Below are 9,538 nucleotides of genomic sequence, written 5' to 3'. Positions count from 1 at the left end.
CACTGTTGATGGAAATGTAAAATGGTGCAGCTGCCATGGAAAACAGTATGATGATTTCCTCAAAATATTAAAATAGAGGGGCGCCTAAAATAGAGGGTGGCTCAGTCGGTGAAGCGGCTGCCTTCAGCTCCGGTCATCATCCCAGTGTCCTGGGATCAAGCCCTGCATCGGGTTCCGTGCTCAGCAGCCTGCTTCTCCCTCTCCTTATGCCTGCTGCTCCCCCTGCTTGTGCTCTCTCTCTCTGTCAAATAAATAAAATCTTTTTAAAAAATTAAAATAGAATTACCATATGATCCAGCAATACCACTTCTGGGTATATATCCAAAAGAATTGAAAGCAGGGTCTCAAAGACATTTGCCCATTCGTGTTCAACCAAAAGGTCCCAAATGTCCATCAACAAGTGAATGGATAGGGCACCTGGGTGGCTTAGTCAGTTAAGTGTCTGATTTTGGCTCAGGTCATGATCTCAGGGTCCTGAGCAGGAACTCCCACTCAGCAGGGAGTCTCTTTGTCCCTCTCCCTCTGCCCCTCCCCCTGCTCATGCTCTCTCTGTCTCAAATAAATAAAATGTTAAAAAAAATCTTAAGTGCATGGATAAACAAAATGTGATATATATAGAGAGATATACATACAATGGAATATTATTGAGGCTTAAAAAAGAAATTCTTTTTTTTTAAAGATTTTATTTATTTACTTGAGACGAGAGAGAGAGAGAGAGAGAGAGAGAGAGAGATTGCACAGAGGGAGAGGGAGAAGCAGCGTCCCTGCTCAGCAGGGAGCCCAAAGCGGGGCTCCAATCCCAGGACCCCGGGATCAGGACCTGAGCCAAAGGCAGACACTTAACTAACTGAGCCACCCAGGCGCCCCAAGAAAGGAAATTCTAACACATGCTACAATATGATGAGTGTTGGAGACATTATATTAAGTGAAATAGGAGAGTCACCAAAAGACAAATACTGTATACTTTCACTTCACCAGTTACCCAGAGTAAACTCATAGAAACAGAAAATAGAATGGCAGTTGCCAGAGGCTGGGGAAATGGAGGGCGGGGGATGAAGAGTTATTGTTTAATGAGTATAGAGTTTCAGTTTTGCAGGATGAAAAAGTTCCAGGGCTTAGATGCACAACAGTGTGAATATACTTAACACTACTGAACTGTATACTTAATGTTTAAGACGGTAAATTCTATTTCATGTTTATTTTATCACAGTTTTTAAAAAGATAATTTAATTTTTTAAATAAGAAAGACATTCAAGAAACCAAAAAATATAAAAGGATAGATGGTAAAAAGTATCTCTTGCACTCCTGTCTCCCATTTTCCTGGTTCCTATTCTTTTACCCTGCACAGGTAACTGCTTTTTAAAATGTGTTAACCGGGCACCTGGGTGGTTCAGTTGTTAGGCATCTGTCTTCGGCTCAGGTCATGGTCCCAGGGTCCTGGGATCGAGCCCCGCATCGGGCTCCCTGCTCCGCCGGAAGCCCGCTTCTCCCTCTCCCTCTGCCCCTGCTTGGGTTCCCTCTCTCGCTGTGTCCCTCACTGTCAAATAAATAAATAAAATCTTTAAAATAAAGAATAAAATGTGTCAGCCATAAAGGACAAAAACCATATACTCATCTCAACAGACGCAGGAAAAGCATTTTACAAAATCCAACACCCTTTCTTGATAAAAACCCTCAACAAAGAAACAGGTTACTTCCTCAATCTGATAAAGGGCATCTACAAGATTTCCACAGCTAACGTCACACTCAACGGTGAAAGACTGACAGCTTTTCCCCTTAACATAAACACGACGAGGATATCTACTCTCACCACTTCTCTTCAACATTGTACTGGAGGCTGTCTCCAGGATGACGCGGGTGGGGAAGGCATCTGGTTTGAAAAGGAAGAAGTAAAACTATCTCTACTTGCAGATGAGACTATCTGATATATAGGAAATCCACCAGGATTCCCCTCAAAACTATTAGAGCTAACGAAAAGTTCAGCAAGATTGTAGGATAAAAGTGTGCGAAAATCAGTTTTATTTCTATAAAATAGCAATGAACAATCAAAAATGGAATTAACCATTTTTTGAGAGAGAGAGTGTGCATGTCTGTGGGCAGGGTGGAGGGGCAGAGGGAAAGGGAGAGAATCTTAAGCAGGCTCTATGCTGAGTGAGGAGCCTAACACAGGTTTCAATAGCACGACCCTGAGATTATGACCTAAGCCGAAATCAAGAGTCAGATGCTTGGGGCACCTGAGTGGCTCAGCCTGTTAACCATCTGCCTTCTGCTCAGGTCATGATCTCAGGGTCCTGGGACCGAGCCCCGCATTCGGTTCCGTGCTCAGTGGGGAGCCTGCTTCTCCCTCTGCCTCCTCCCTACTGCTCATGCTCTGTCTCTCCCTCTCTGTCAAATAAATAAAATCTTAAAAAGAAGAGAGAGATGCTTAACCAACTGAGCCACCCAGGGGCCCCAATCAAAAATGGAATTAAGAAAACAATTCTGTTTACACTGGCATCAAAAAAATAAAACACTTAGGAATAAGTTTAACAAAAGTAGTGTAAGATTGTACACTGAAATCCTCAAAGCAACATTAAAAGAAATCCTATGTTTGTCGATTGGAAGACTTAATTTTATTAAGATGACAATACCTCCCAAATAGATATACAGATTCAACACAATCCCTATCAAAATTCCAGCTTTTAAAAAAAAAAACTCCAGGGCGCCTGGGTGGCTCAGCAGTTAAGCGTCTGCCTTTGGCTCAGGTCATGATCCCGGGGTCCTGGGATCAAGCCCCGCATCGGGCTCCCTGCTCAGCGGGAAGCCTGCTTCTCCCTCTCCCACTCCCCCTGCTTGTGTTCCCTCTCTCGCTATGTCTCTCTCTGTCAAGTAAATAAATAAAATCTTTAAAAAAAAATTCCAGCTATTTTTGCAGAAATTGACAAGCTGATCCCCAAATTCATGTGAACATGCAAGACCCAGAATATGCCACAGTCTGGGAAAAGAACAAAGTCTGAGGACACACTTTCTTACCTCAAAACTTACCCCAAAGCTGTGGTAATCAAGACTGTGTGGTACTGGCATCAAGACAGACATACAGATCAATGGAATAGATTGGAAAGTCCAGAAATAAACCCATGCATTTACGGTCAACTGATCTTGACAAAAGTGCCAAGACAACTCAGGGGGGAAACACTCTCTTCAACAAATAGTTCAGGGACAACTGGACGACCACATGCAAAAGAGTGAGACTGGACCCTATCTCACACCATTTACCAAAAATAACTCAAAATGGATCAATGACCTAAATATAAGAGCTAAAACTATCAAACTCTTACAAGAAAGCATTAAGTCTTTCTAATCTTAGAGGAGGCAATGATTTCCTAGCTATAACACCAAAGGTATAAGCAACAAAAGAAGAAATAGATACACTGGACTTCAACAAAAGAAAAAAAAGAGAATTCTGGGGCACCTAGCTGGCTCAGTCTGAAGAGCATGCAATTCTTGATCTCAGGGTCATGAGTTTGAGCCCCACTTGGGTGTAGGGATTACTTTAAAAAAAAAAAAGAGGTATTTATCTATGCTACAACATGGATGAACTTTGAAAACATTATGCTAAGTGAAAGAAGCCAGATGCAAAATACCACATATTTTATGATTCCATTTATATGAAATATACAAAATCAGCAAATCTTTTTTTTTAAGATTCATCTATTTTTAGAGAGAGAGAGAGTGCGAGCACGTATGAGCTGGAGGAGAGTTAGAGAGGGAGGAGAGAGAGAATCTCAAGCAGACTCCCCACTGAGCAGGGAGCCCAACACAGGGCTTGCTCCCATGACTCCAAGATCATGACCTGAGCCAAAACCAAGAGTTGGACGCTCAACCGACTGAGCCACCCAGGGGCCCCATCAAATCTTTTTTTTTAAACATGTATTTAAGTAATCTCTACACCCAATATGGGGCTCAAACTCACAACCCCCAGATCAAGAGGTGCATGATCCCCCAACTGAGTCAGCCAGGTGCCCCCCAAATCAGCAAATCTTTAAAGACAGAAAGGAGATTAGTGGCTTCCAGGGACTAGGGGAAGGGGGACATGGGGAGTGACTGCTAGTGGGGATGGGGTCTCTTTTTGAGGTCATGAAAACGTTCTATAAGTAGATAGTTGTCTTGTGAATATATAAAAACAAAAAAACAAACAATGAATTGTATACCTTAAAAGGGTGAATATTATGGTATGTGAATTATATCACAATAAAAAACATTCCACATAAAAATATATTTAACCTTCAATGAGAAATACAACTCTCACTGGACCAGGACTGTATTATTTGTCAACCAACAATGGAAGATGAATCAGAAAGGAGCTGGGCAAACATGGAAGGCCAGTTGAGTCTCTTCACAATATATCTAGATTCCTAACCCTCCTCATCATGTTGGCATTTCCATGACAGTAAGATCCATTCCCAGCTCCCCAACTCTGCTCTCCAGCCCCACCGGCTTTCTCTGAAATCTCCAGATTCACCCAGCCACACTCTCGATTCCTGGTCCAGGTCTGGTTCCTCTTTGTCTGGGGACATGAGCGTGAGCCTTTGATTCACGTTGCCTCCGCTGAGGTCACCAGCATCTCCAGAGCTCCGACAGGGTGCTGGGCCTAGCTTGATGCGTGACAGAGCAGGACCTCAGCAAATGTTTCTGGAGTGAATTGGAGTTAGGAAGAGCCTCGTTGAGGAGATGTCATCTAGACTGAGATCTTAAGGGCCCGTGGGATCTGTCAGCCAGGTGGGTGAGGGGAGAGTGCCCTTCGCAGGCCAACAGCATGTGCAAAGGCCCTGGAGAAAGAGGGCTGCTGCCGTGCTGAGGACTCAAGGGGGACTGAGGGGCTTGAAGACTCCTGAGCAAGAGGAGAGGAAGAAAACCTACAGCAGATGGGACTAGAGAGGCAGATCGGGATTAGACACCTTTCATTGCAAGCAGCTGCTCAAAACTGTTTAAATATCCAAGGGATTCGTTGGCTCTCAGCACTGCGAAGTCCCGGGTGCCCCGATTCTCAGCACTTCAGGGCTAGCTTGATCCAGCAGCTCAAAAATGGCATCCCATACCTGCTTTTTTGTCTTTCTTTCCCCACCATTCCATGTCAGCTTTCATCATGGTGGTAGCTTTCATCACGGTGGCAAAATGTCTTTTGCTGCAGTCAAGCAATGAACCTCATGGCTATACACCCTAGGGTCCAGAGGGAGCTAGAAAACATTTTTTTCCAGCAGCCCCAGCCAAAAAATAAAAAGTCATCTCCATTGGCCTGGGATTGGAGACCCACCCTGTGGCCCAGTAATGGGATGATGCCGATCGGTGTGCGTCTGGGCCACCTGTCCCAGTCCCAGGCCCAGGTGGGTCAGCACTTGGGCCAGTGGGTACCCTCAAAAGTGAACAGGGAACTAAGACAACAGAGAAGGGTCATGGGAGACAACCACAGTAACTGAAAACTCAAATTATTTTCATTTATTAATCTATGTGGGGTATCATCCCTATTTTGAGGGATTGTAAAGAACCCAGAGGTTTAAATGTAACAGTAAAATGCTACCATCATCACTGGGGTGCTGTGGCTGGCGTGACCCCGGGCGGAATGCCCCCTGGGACTGTCTTCTCTTCAGTGAAAGGAAGGGCTAGGTCACCTGGCCATCAGAGCGGTGCTTCCCACTCTCCAAGGTCCTGCTCTCCGAAGGGAGGTGCAGTGGCCTGATGTGGCCAGCAGGTGGCAGTGCCAAGGCACTCCTGGTTCTGGCCAAGCCCACGCGCCTTTCTTGGTAGAGACAGCGGCTGGCTTCTCCAGCCAGATCCTATAGCTGCTGTGCTTTTTTGGGAACCACGACTTTCCGGTGGCAGCAGGGCCAACGCCATGGGTATGTGACCCATACTTTGAAGGGCCCTGGGATTGGTTCAATGCTCTGCTGTTGCTGTCTTGAAACCTTAACAACTGTTGAACGGGAGTCCTGCCTTTTTCATTTTGCACTTGGCCCCGTAATTATGGTGCTGGGTGGCAGAACTCATACTGCCTCGGGGATCCCCATCACTGCCATTTCTCAGAAATGTGCCGGGCCCTTCCCTTTGCTGGGCCTTTCCTCAGCCTTCCTGGGGCTCCTGATCATGCTTGTCTCCAGCAGCTCACTGTCTACCGGGAAGCCTAGAAAGGACGAGAACCCTACACGGGGAGGATGGGAACCCTATAGGGGGAAAAAGTAAATCCCTCTGGCGAGCTCATCCATGGCCTCGTGGTTGTTACAAGTGCTGGAAACCTTCTGGGTCTTATCTTACTTGACCCTTTGGAATTTGACACTCAATCCCTCTATTCCATAGGGTCTCAAGACCAGCCTCATTCTCCCCTGGACTGCCTCCTCACTGCTTCACAGCCATCAGTGTCCCTGGGCTTCCTTCCATTTTTTTTTTTTTAAGTCAACTACTGAGGTGTAAGTTACATGCAGTAAAACTCAACCTTTTGGGGTATACAGTTCAATGAGCTTTAGTAAACATGTACAGTCATGGTATAATCCAGAAAGAATACTGCCAGCCCCCCAAGGTTTCCCTCATGCTCTGTTGTAGTCTGTCCCCCGTTACTCCCAGCCCCCATGACCCCTGATCCACTCTCTCTCTATGGTTTTGCCTTTCCAGAAGGTCACAGAAATGGAAGCATGCAGCAGGTAGCCTTTGGGGCCTGGCTGCTTTCACTTACCATCAGGCCACTCCCACTACTGAATCTTATTTTTGGTGTTCCAGGCACAGCCCTGGCTGAAAGCACCAGTCTCTGCTGATGACACCCACCGCTTACCACTGAGAGCCCTCAGGGTCCCTCAAACCAGCTCCTCTGTCCTCAGTCTCTCTATTGGTCATCAAGCTAGAAGTCTGGGAGGCAGCCTTGACTTTGTCTGACATCCCTCCATATCCAGAAGTCACCCTCCTCCATCCCCTCCCGCACTGCCTCGGTTCAGGCCCTCCCCACCCACACCCCTGCAGGAGTCTCCGGGCTGGTCTCCCTGCCTTCCCGCCCTGGCCCTGCCCCAGCCCAGTCTGCCAGTATTGACCCCCCAGCACTGCAAGCGCCTGGGGGGGCGCAGTTGGCCAAAGTGGCTTCTGCCTGTCTCTCTGGCCTCACCTCCCTCCGCCTCCCCTCCTCAGAGCCCTGCAGTGCCCCCAAACAGCCCGTGCTGTTTTTCCCGAGCCAGAGGCAAGACTATTGAACAACTTCACAAACACTGACAGTGAACTTGATGAAATGACACTGTTGCTGAGTAAGCGGCACACGAGTAAAATGGTTCAAAATGTCTACTGGTGATTTCCAAGAAACTGTTAAGTGTAAAAAGCAAAGTGCAAATGGGATCTAGAATAGGTTCCCTCTCATGTAAAGAAGGGGAGCCAGAGAATATACACGTGCAAAAAGAAATACAGTAGGAGTAAAGCGGACACTGAGATTGGTTACTGGGCGGATGACGGGGGTAAGAAGACCAGAGAACGGAAGGCGTGGGGAAACCACACTTCTCTGGACACAGCTGTATAGTTCTGACTTTTAGAATCATGACTGTGTTTCATGCTTCTGAACACATTTTTTAATCCACAAGGAATTGGGGAAGAGGGGGAGTGGAGATGACCCGGCGAGGAATATAAACAGGAACAAATGACGCTAAGTGTACTACAAATGAATAATAACCCGAGGACACACTGGGAGCACTCACCTAAGCAACTTTAGAAAAGAGTATTTTGACCATACACTCTAAGACTAAAGGAGAGGGTGCCTGGGTGGCTCAGTTGGTTAAGCGACTGCCTTCAGCTCAGGCCATGATCCTGGAGTCCCCGGATCAAGTCCCGCATCGGGCTCCCTGCTCAGCGAGGAGCCTGCTTCTCCCTCTAACCCTCCCTCCTCTCATGTACTCTCTCTCTCTCATTCTCGCTCTCTCAAATAAATACATAAATCTTGAAAAAAAAAGAATAAGGGAGAAAAACTGTACAATATTGTACTCTAAGTAGTAGGTTTATTTTTCAGAGAAGTGTGTGTTAGAAATTCAAAAAATACTGGGGTGCCCAGCTGGCTCAGTAGGGAGAGCATGCAATTCTTGATCTTGGGGTTATAAGTTCGAGCCCCACGTCGGGTATAGAGATTACTTAAAAATAAAATCTCTTAGCGGCATCTGGGTGGCTCAGTGGGTTAAGCATATGACTCTTGATTTTGGCTCCAGTCATGATCTCAGGGTCCTGGGATGGAGCCCCCTCGGGCTCTGCACTCTGAGCTCTGCTTGTGCCTCTCCCTCCCTTCTACACCTCCCCCAATCTCTCTCGTGTGTACTCTCTCTAATAGATAAATAAAATCTTGAAAAAATAAAATAAAATCTTTAAAAAAATAAATTCAGACAATACGCGTATTCTAGCATTAAAAAGGTAAATAAATATACTGGGATTAAAGCCAGATTTCTCACTCTCAGAAAAATCAGTTATAATTACAGAAAGGGGTCAGCTAGAATAAACAGTGTGGTCTTGGACTGGAAGTACAGGTATCATTGTGAACTCATGGTTTCTGAAATACAAATATGTCCAAACAGCTTTTGGTAGGTATCCATGTGCATGTATGTACATTTCCTGACTGTCCACTGAGAGGGTCTGAAAGTCCTAACGCCCAACACCAATGACCTCACCCAGCACCCAGGTCTTGGTGTCTTAGGCCATTCTGCAATGAAAAGCACCAAGGCTTCTTGGAGAATAGCCAGATCTTCAGGGCTGTGGCAAGGAAGTTACAAGATGAGCCTTCCACATCTTGTGGTGCTAGATGGTAAGGAAGGGTTCAAATCCTAACGGGGACATGTGGACCCATGTCAGTGGACACAAGAGGCAAACTTGAATGGGCTCCCATGCCAAATCTGGGACAACCTGACAGACAAAATAAATAATGTTCATAATGGATTATAATCAACAGAAGCAGCAGCTATAGAATAAAACAAGAATCTGTGAGTCCACACGGATATAAATACTTGAATGAATGAAGAAGAAAAAAAGGGTGAAGGGAAAAGTCTTCCCCACAGAATTCCAACCAATCGGGATGCCTGGGTGGCTCAGTCGGTTAAGCGTCTGCCTGCGGCTCAGGTCATGATCCCGAGGTCCTGGGATCGAGCCCCGCATCGGGCTCCCTGCTCGGCGGGGAGGCTGCATCTCCGTCTCCCAATCCCCCTGCTCGTGTTCCCTCTCTCGCTGTGTCTCTCTCTGTCAGATAAATAAATAAAATCTTAAAAAAAAAAAAAAAAAAGAATTCCAACCAATCAATGTAGAATGAGGAAAACTGAAAACTGCCATTTGGCAGATACCCAGTAATAATTGTTTCAGGAAAAAATCAGCAATAGATGCTAAAATTACTAGGGAAAATTAGGATGAGGAACAGGAGACTTAAGACAGTCTCTTGGTCTCTCTCCATGAGAGAACTTATGAACAAGTAATATTACAGTGAAAGAACCTGACAGAAACCATCTTAAGCTGGTTTGCTGAAGCTGGTTTGCAAATGATCAAAGTTACATCGCCAGGAATGGGC

The sequence above is a fragment of the Callorhinus ursinus genome, unplaced genomic scaffold, assembly GCF_003265705.2.
Source record: "Callorhinus ursinus isolate GAN/ISIS: 27379988/994484 unplaced genomic scaffold, GSC_fseal_2.0 scaffold2, whole genome shotgun sequence".
Classification (NCBI taxonomy): Eukaryota; Metazoa; Chordata; class Mammalia; order Carnivora; family Otariidae; genus Callorhinus; species Callorhinus ursinus.
The sequence above is the reverse complement of the archived record's forward strand: the minus strand, read 5'-3'. Positions refer to the sequence as shown.